Source organism: Saccopteryx leptura, chromosome X (assembly GCF_036850995.1).
Source record: "Saccopteryx leptura isolate mSacLep1 chromosome X, mSacLep1_pri_phased_curated, whole genome shotgun sequence".
Taxonomy (NCBI): Eukaryota; Metazoa; Chordata; class Mammalia; order Chiroptera; family Emballonuridae; genus Saccopteryx; species Saccopteryx leptura.
The window spans coordinates 89,598,754-89,607,629 of record NC_089516.1 but is presented as its reverse complement, the minus strand read 5'-3'; the positions used below and the strand labels follow the sequence as shown (position 1 = coordinate 89,607,629).

The following is an 8,876-nucleotide window of genomic DNA, read 5'->3' as shown; positions in this document are numbered from 1 at the left end:
TATTACTTTTCCCCAATTCAGGCCCTCCATCACAGGCATTGTTTGTTATAATTCACAGTCCACCACAAGATTTTATCAAGAAAGAGGGGAGAGGAGAGGAGAGGAAAAAAGGAGGGGGGGAATAATTTCCTTTTTTTTTTTTTTTTTTAATTTTTATTTTATTTTATTTTTCTTTATTTCATTATTAATTTTTTTTTTAAAAAAACAACTTCGATTTTTTTTTATTATTTTTTTAAACTTTTTATTCTTTATTAAATCTCATTAATACGGCCCTGGCCGGTTGGCTCAGCGGTAGAGCGTCGGCCTAGTGTGCGGAGGACCCGGGTTCGAATCCCGGCCAGGGCACACAGGAGAAGCGCCCATTTGCTTCTCCACCCCTCCGCCGCGCTTTCCTCTCTGTCTCTCTCTTCCCCTCCCACAGCCAAGGCTCCATTGGAGCAAAGATGGCCCGGGCGCTGGGGATGGCTCCTCGGCCTCTGCCCCAGGCGCTAGAGTGGCTCTGGTCGCAATATGGCGACGCCCAGGATGGGCAGAGCATCGCCCCCTGGTGGGCAGAGCACCGCCCCATGGTGGGCGTGCTGGGTGGATCCCGGTCGGGCGCATGCGGGAGTCTGTCTGACTGTCTCTCCCTGTTTCCAGCTTCAGAAAAATGAAAAAAGAAGAAAAAAATATAGGAAAAAAAAAAATCTCATTAATACTATCAACAAAACCACCCGCAGATGCCATTAAGGAAGAGAAAATCGAATATCATGGATACAAAAGAAAGAGAGGTAACACAGCTAGATGAGGAAAAATCTATGGAGAAAAAATTTAATATATTGGAAACCTTGGAGCTAAATGACAGAGAATTCAAGATAGAAATCCTAAAAATCCTCCGAGATATACAAGAAAACACAGAAAGGCAATTTAGGGAGCTCAGAAAACAACTCAATGAACACAAAGAATATATGTCCAAGGAAATTGAAACTATAAAAACAAATCAAACAGAGATGAAAAACTCAATTCACGAGCTGAAAAACGAAGTAACAAGCTTAGCTAATAGAACAGGTCAGATAGAAGAGAGGATTAGTGAAATAGAAGACAAGCAACTTGAGGCACAACAGAGAGAAGAAGAAAGAGACTCAAAAATTAAAAAAAATGAGATAGCCCTACAAGAATTATCTGACTCCATCAAAAAGAATAACATAATAATAATAGGTATATCAGAGGGAGAAGAGAGAGGAAATGGAATGGAGAACATACTCAAACAAATAATAGATGAGAACTTCCCAAGCCTGTGGAAAGAACTAAAGCCTCAAGTTCAAGAAGCAAACAGAACTCCAAGTTTTCTTAACCCCAACAAACCTACTCCAAGGCATATCATAATGAAATTGACACAAACCAACAGCAAAGAAAAAATTCTCAAGGCAGCCAGGGAAAAGAAGAATACAACATATAAAGGAAGGCCCATTAGATTATCATCAGATTTCTCAGCAGAAACTCTACAAGCTAGAAGAGAGTGGACCCCAATATTTAAAGTCCTGAAAGAGAGGAACTTTCAGCCACGAATACTATACCCATCAAAGCTATCCTTCAAATATGAAGGAGAAATAAAAACATTCACAGATACAGAAAAGATGAGGGAATTTATCATCAGAAAACCCCCACTCCAGGAATTACTAAAGGGGGTTCTCCAATCAGATACAAAGAACAAAAAAAACAGAGCCACAAGTAAAAGCTCCAAGAAGAACACAATAAAACCAAATTTAAACTGTGACAACAAAAAGAAAGAGGGGGAGAAGATGGAGATTAACAGTAGCAAAGGACGATGGAGTGCAAAAGTACTCACAAAATAGTTCACTACAATGAACAGGGTAGGGACCCTTTTCATTATTCAAAGGTAACCACCATTGAAAAAACCACCACAGAAGCACATGAGATAAAAAAGATAGCAACAGTGGAAAGATGTATGGAATACAACCAAATAAAAACAAAAGATAGAAAAACAAAAGAGAAGGATCAAACAAGACACAAAACTAACAGAAAGCAAGATATAAAATGGCAATAGGGAACTCACAAGTATCAATAATTACACTAAATGTAAACGGATTAAACTCACCAATAAAAAGGCACAGAGTAGCAGAATGGATTAAAAAAGAAAATCCAACTGTATGCTGCCTACAGGAAACTCATCTAAGTAACAAGGATAAAAAACAAATTCAAAGTGAAAGGCTGGAAAACAATACTCCAAGCAAATAACATCCAAAAAAAAGCAGGTGTAGCAATACTCATATCGGATAATGCTGACTACAAGACAGGAAAAGTACTCAGAGACAAAAATGGCCATTTCATAATGGCTAAGGGGACGCTGAATCAAGAAGACATAACAATTCTTAATATATATGCACCAAACCAAGGAGCACCAAAATATATAAGACAGCTACTTATTGATCTTAAAACAAAAACTGACAAAAATACAATCATACTTGGAGACCTCAATACACCGCTGACGGCTCTAGATCGGTCATCCAAACAGAGAATCAACAAAGACATAGTGGCCTTAAACAAAACACTAGAGCACCTGGATATGATAGACATCTACAGGACATTTCATCCCAAAGTGACTGAGTATACATTTTTCTCCAGTGTACATGGATCATTCTCAAGAATTGACCATATGTTGGGCCACAAAAACAACATCAGCAAATTCAGAAAAATTGAAGTTATACCAAGCATATTTTCTGATCATAAAGCCTTGAAACTAGAATTCAACTGCAAAAAAGAGGAAAAAAATCCCACAAAAATGTGGAAACTAAACAACATACTTTTAAAAAATGAATGGATCAAAGAAGAAATAAGTGCAGAGATCAAAAGATATATACAAACTAATGAAAATGACCATACGATATATCAGAATCTATGGGATGCAGCAAAAGCAGTGATAAGAGGGAAGTTCATATCACTTCAGGCATATATGAACAAACAAGAGAGAGCCCAAGTGAACCACTTAACTTCCCACCTTAAGGAACTAGAAAAAGAAGAACAAAGACAACCCAAAACCAGCCGAAGAAAGGAGATAATAAAAATCAGAGCAGAAATAAATGAATTAGAGAACAGAAAAACTATAGAAAAAATTAATAGAACAAGGAGCTGGTTCTTTGAAAAGATCAACAAAATTGACAAACCCTTGGCAAGACTTACCAAGGAAAAAAGAGAAAGAACTCATATAAACAAAATCCTAAATGAAAGAGGAGAAATCACCACGGACACCGTAGATATACAAAGAATTATTGTAGAATACTATGAAAAACTTTATGCTACTAAATTCAACAACCTAGAAGAAATGGATAAATTCCTAGAAAAATACAACCTTCCTAGACTGAGTCAAGAAGAAGCAGAAAGCCTAAACAGACCTATCAGTAGAGAAGAAATAGAAAAAACCATTAAAAACCTCCCCAAAAATAAAAGTCCAGGCCCTGACGGCTATACCAGCGAATTTTATCAAACAATCAAAGAAGACTTGGTTCCTATTCTACTCAAAGTCTTCCAAAAAATTGAAGAAGAAGCATTACTTCCAAACACATTTTACGAAGCCAACATAACCCTCATACCAAAACCAGGCAAGGATGGCACAAAAAAAGAAAACTACAGACCAATATCTCTAATGAATACAGATGCTAAAATACTAAACAAAATACTAGCAAATCGAATACAACAACATATTAAAAAAATAATACATCATGATCAAGTGGGATTCATCCCAGAATCTCAAGGATGGTTCAACATACGTAAAACGGTTAATGTAATACACCATATCAACAAAACAAAGAACAAAAACCACATGATCTTATCAATAGACGCAGAAAAGGCTTTTGATAAAATACAACACAATTTTATGTTTAAGACTCTCAACAAAATGGGTATAGAAGGAAAATATCTCAACATGATAAAGGCCATATATGATAAACCATCAGCTAACATCATATTAAATGGCACTAAACTGAAGGCTTTCCCCCTTAAATCAGAAACAAGACAGTGTTGTCCACTCTCTCCACTCTTATTTAATGTGGTACTAGAGGTTCTAGCCAGAGCAATCAGACAAGACAAAGAAATAAAAGGCATCCATATCGGAAAAGAAGAAGTAAAGGTATCGCTTTTTGCAGATGATATGATACTATACATCGAAAACCCCAAAGAATCCACAAAAAGACTACTAGAAACAATAAGCCAATACAGTAAGGTCACAGGATACAAAATTAACATACAGAAGTCAATAGCCTTTCTATATGCCAACAATGAAACAACTGAGAAGGAACTCAAAAGAACAATCCCCTTCACGATTGCAACAAAAAAAATAAAATACTTAGGAATAAACATAACAAAGAATGTAAAGGACTTATATAATGAAAACTATAAACCATTGTTAAGGGAAATCGAAAAAGATATAATGAGATGGAAGAATATACCTTGTTCTTGGCTAGGAAGAATAAATATAATCAAGATGGCTATATTACCCAAAGCAATATACAAATTTAATGCAATTCCCATCAAACTTCCAATGACATTTTTTAAAGAAATAGAGCAAAAAATCATCAGATTTATATGGAACTATAAAAAACCCCGAATAGCCAAAGCAATCCTAAAGAAAAAGAATGAAGCTGGGGGCATTTCAATACCTGACTTCAAACTCTATTATAGGGCCACGACAATCAAAACAGCATGGTATTGGCAGAAAAATAGACACTCAGACCAATGGAACAGAATAGAAAGTCCAGAAATAAAACCACATATATATAGTCAAATAATTTTTGATAAAGGGGCCAACAACACACAATGGAGAAAAGAAAGCCTCTTCAATAAATGGTGCTGGGAAAACTGGAAAGCCACATGCAAAAGAATGAAACTGGACTATAGTCTCTCCCCCTGTACAAAAATTAACTCAAAATGGATCAAAGATCTAAACATAAGACCTGAAACAATTAAGTACATAGAAGAAGAAATAGGTACTCAACTCAGGGACCTGGGTTTTAAAGAGCATTTTATGAATTTGACTCCAATGGCAAGAGAAGTGAAGGCAAAAATTAATGAATGGGACTACATCAGACTAAGAAGTTTTTGCTCAGCAAGAGAAACTGATAACAAAATAAACAGAAAGCCAACTAAATGGGAAATGATTTTTTCAAACGACAGCTCAGATAAGGGCCTAATATCCAAAATATACAAAGCACTCATAAAACTCAACAACAAACAAACAAACAATCCAATAAAAAAATGGGAAGAGGATATGAATAGACACTTCTCCCAGGAAGAAATACAAATGGCCAACAGATATATGAAAAGATGCTCATCTTCTTTAGCTATTAGAGAAATGCAAATCAAAACGGCAATGAGATACCACCTCACACCTGTTCGATTAGCTGTTATTAGCAAGTCAGGTAACAGCAAATGTTGGAGAGGCTGTGGAGAAAAAGGAACCCTCATACACTGTTGGTGGGAATGTAAAGTAGTACAACCATTATGGAAGAAAGTATGGTGGTTCCTCAAAAAACTGAAAATAGAACTACCTTATGACCCAGCAATCCCTCTACTGGGTATATATCCCAAAAACTCAGAAACATTGATACGTAAAGACACATGCAGCCCCATGTTTATTGCAGCATTGTTCACAGTGGCCAGGACATGGAAACAACCAAAAAGCCCATCAATAGATGACTGGATAAAGAAGATGTGGCACATATACACTATGGAATACTACTCAGCCATAAGAAATGATGACATCGGAACGTTTACAGCAAAATGGTGGGATCTTGATAACATTATACGAAGCGAAATAAGTAAATCAGAAAAAAACAGGAACTGTATTATTCCATACGTAGGTGGGACATAATAGTGAAACTAAGAGACATTTATAAGAGTGTGGTGGTTACGGGGGGGAGGGGGGAATGGGAGAGGGATAGGGGGTGGGGAGGGGCACAAAGAAAACAAGATAGAAGGTGACAGAGGACAATCTGACTTTGGGTGGTGGGTATGCAATATAATTGAACGACAAGATAACCTGGACTTGTTATCTTTGAATATATGTATCCTGATTTATTGATGTCACCCCATTAAAAAAATAAAATTATATATAAAAAAAAAGAAAATATTTAACCACATCTTGGAAAAGATACGTAATTCTACAGGACTAGGCTAAACTCAGTATCTAAAAATCTTCTATAAGGCAGAAGAGAAAGAAGACCCTGACAGCTTCTGCTTAGAAGACTGTCATGTAGTTTGTTAAATGTTTTCCCAAATAAGGGGTATATTAATTGGCTGAATTTTTAAATGAGAGTATCTTTTTTTATTAACTCATTTAGCAATTATTGATAGCACCTACTTTATGCCAGCATATTGTCTGAGACACTATAGAGCCATGAAAACAAAATAAAATAATTTTGTTTGGAAAAAAAAAAAAAAGTACTTTGTTAAGTATACAAAAACTTTTGGAAATAAATTATAAGCTTTTGTTCTCTGGATAAAAATAGTAAAAGCAGATGGGCTAAAAGCTACTGCTGGGGTTATCTTCATCTCGAGAATTTGACAGCATATACACAAATGAATAGGAAAAATAAAAGCTAGGAACAATACATTCTTGTTAGGTCTAAGAAGATTTTACTGTGTAGACCAGATAATCCCTTTCGTATGATTACAGGGGAAATAACTAAGGTGCATAAAGTTACCAGAGTCCTACTCACATCCAGCACTTACCCTAGGCAGTATGCCTTTGCAAGCAGGCAAGGGGAAGCAAGAGTATGTGACAGGGACAAGAATTCCTCCCTGATTAGGTTACCACTCTTCAATCCACAGAATATCAGCATTTGAAGGAAACTATCTTATCCCTTACCTGATCCAGCTCTTAGCACTATAATAACAGATTTAAAAAAAGCATTCTTAATCCTGTTTGTTCCTTTTTTCTCTTTCTTTCTCCTATGTTTATTTTCATTTTCTTTCTTTTTACTTCTCTTTATTTTTTTTCTCCCCTATGATGTTCTAATACCATTCCTTTATTTTCTTTCAGTTTTCCGTTTTACAATTTTTCTTTTTTAAAAAAGTTTTATTTGCCTGACCAGGCGGTGGCACAGTGGATAGAGTGTCGAACTATGACATGGAGGAACCAGTTTCGAAACCTGAAGGTCACCGGCTTGAGCACAGGCTCATCTGTTTGAGCAAGGGGACGCTGGTTTGAGCGTGAGATCATGGACATGAACCTATGTTCGCTGGATTGAGCCCAAAGGTCACTGGCTTGAGCCCAAAGTCACTGGCTTGAGCAAGGGGTCACTTTCTCTTTCTCTGCTGTAGCCCTCCCCCCCCATCAAGGCACATATGAGAAAGCAACCACTGAACAACTAAGGAGTTACAACAAAGAATTGATGCTTCTCATCTCTCTCCCTTCCTGTCTGTCTGTACTTATCTGTCCCTCTCTCTGATTCTGTCAAAAAAAAAAAAAGTTTTATTTACTGATTTGAAAGGGGGGGGGGAAACAGAGAAAGAAAGACAGTGGAGAAAGAGCAGGAAACATCAATTTGTAGTATTTGCTTCTCATATGTGCCTTGAAAAGGCAATCCTAGAGTTTTGAACTGACGACTTAAGCATTCCAGGTCAATGCTCCATCCAGTGGGCCACCACAGGTCAAGAGTTACAATTTCTCTAATTTCTCTATCTTTCTCTTTTATTCCCCCCTTTCATTTTCCCTTTCTTTTCTTCAGTCTTTTTTATTACTGTCCTTCTTTCTTCCCTCTCCTATTCTTTTCCTTTACATTTCTTTCCTTCATCCTTTTTTTTTTCTTTCCCGTTTTTCTCTTTCCCTTTAATTTTTTTTCTATTTCTCCTTTTTCATTTTTTTTTAATCTGTACTCTTAACTGTTAAAACAAAGCCTGCGTGATCAGGATAGTAGAAAACTAAATGATTGAAAGTGTGTGAAATTGACATCTTTCCCACTGTTGGACAGATAAAATATATTATGCTCACTTTGTTAAAGATGGCATTGCCCACATGGAAGCCTGTCACCCAGGTGATATTAATGTGTGTTGGGGGTGGGCTGTGGGCAGGCAGGATCCTTGTAGCCTGGGGCTTGGTTTTAGGACTAAGCCTTTCCCACCTCTTTTGATGTGGGGTGGTGCAATCTCATCATGCCTCAGATAAGTGACTTTGTATTAGAGACTTCCGTATTTTGTATATTGGATTAAAGGTTTTGATTTCTGCACTATAAAGTGGGGCAGACTGGGAGTTTGCTCGCTCTCAGTTCCTGAGATTAGCATTAGAGAGAAGAACAGAGAAAGGCCACGTGGAGGAGGCCAGGAGAAGTAGCCAAGATGGTGGAGTGCTGAGTGAGAAACCAGTATGTGCAGAATTTGTGCAGGAAGAAGGAAGGAGATGGGGAACAGAGGTGAATAAGTCTGGTGAGATAGAAACCTTTGATTCTAGGAAACTCGTATAAGTCAGTAGCTTTGTGAGCCCTGAATGAGTGAATTTTGGAGCCCAGTGTGTGTTTTTACTTGCCCGCTGGGTGCAAGATAGGATTAAAAATGTGAACCTGCATGGGCCAGGCTGCTGTGACGGTGGCCATGTATATTGGCTTTACACCCACCCACTTCCAAATCCCTTGAGGTGACCATAGTTTGCTCTTTTTGTACTTATTTTCCTTTGGACTTTGGTAAGAAGACAGAGAGAGTGAGTTTTTTTTCAATTGTTATTGTCTGTTTGACCAAAATAGTAATCAAAATGTCTGCACATACAGATCTACTTCAACCTTTTAAAAGCTCCATGAAATACTATTATCTCTATGGAGATGTAGCTTCACAAAGTGCATAAAGATGCTTGTAGGGCCAGTAGCTGCTGAGGTCACAGCCACTGAGGT

At 37.2% G+C, this 8,876-nt stretch overlaps 1 non-coding gene across 1 annotated transcript; it reads left to right on the top strand.

Annotated features, from left to right (window-relative positions):
- Window positions 1-269: 269 nt before the first annotated feature.
- TRNAT-AGU (transfer RNA threonine (anticodon AGU)) lies at window positions 270-345 on the top strand. The gene has a single exon. It is a non-coding gene; the product is annotated as a tRNA-Thr (tRNA).
- The last annotated feature ends 8,531 nt before the right edge of the window (window positions 346-8,876 follow it).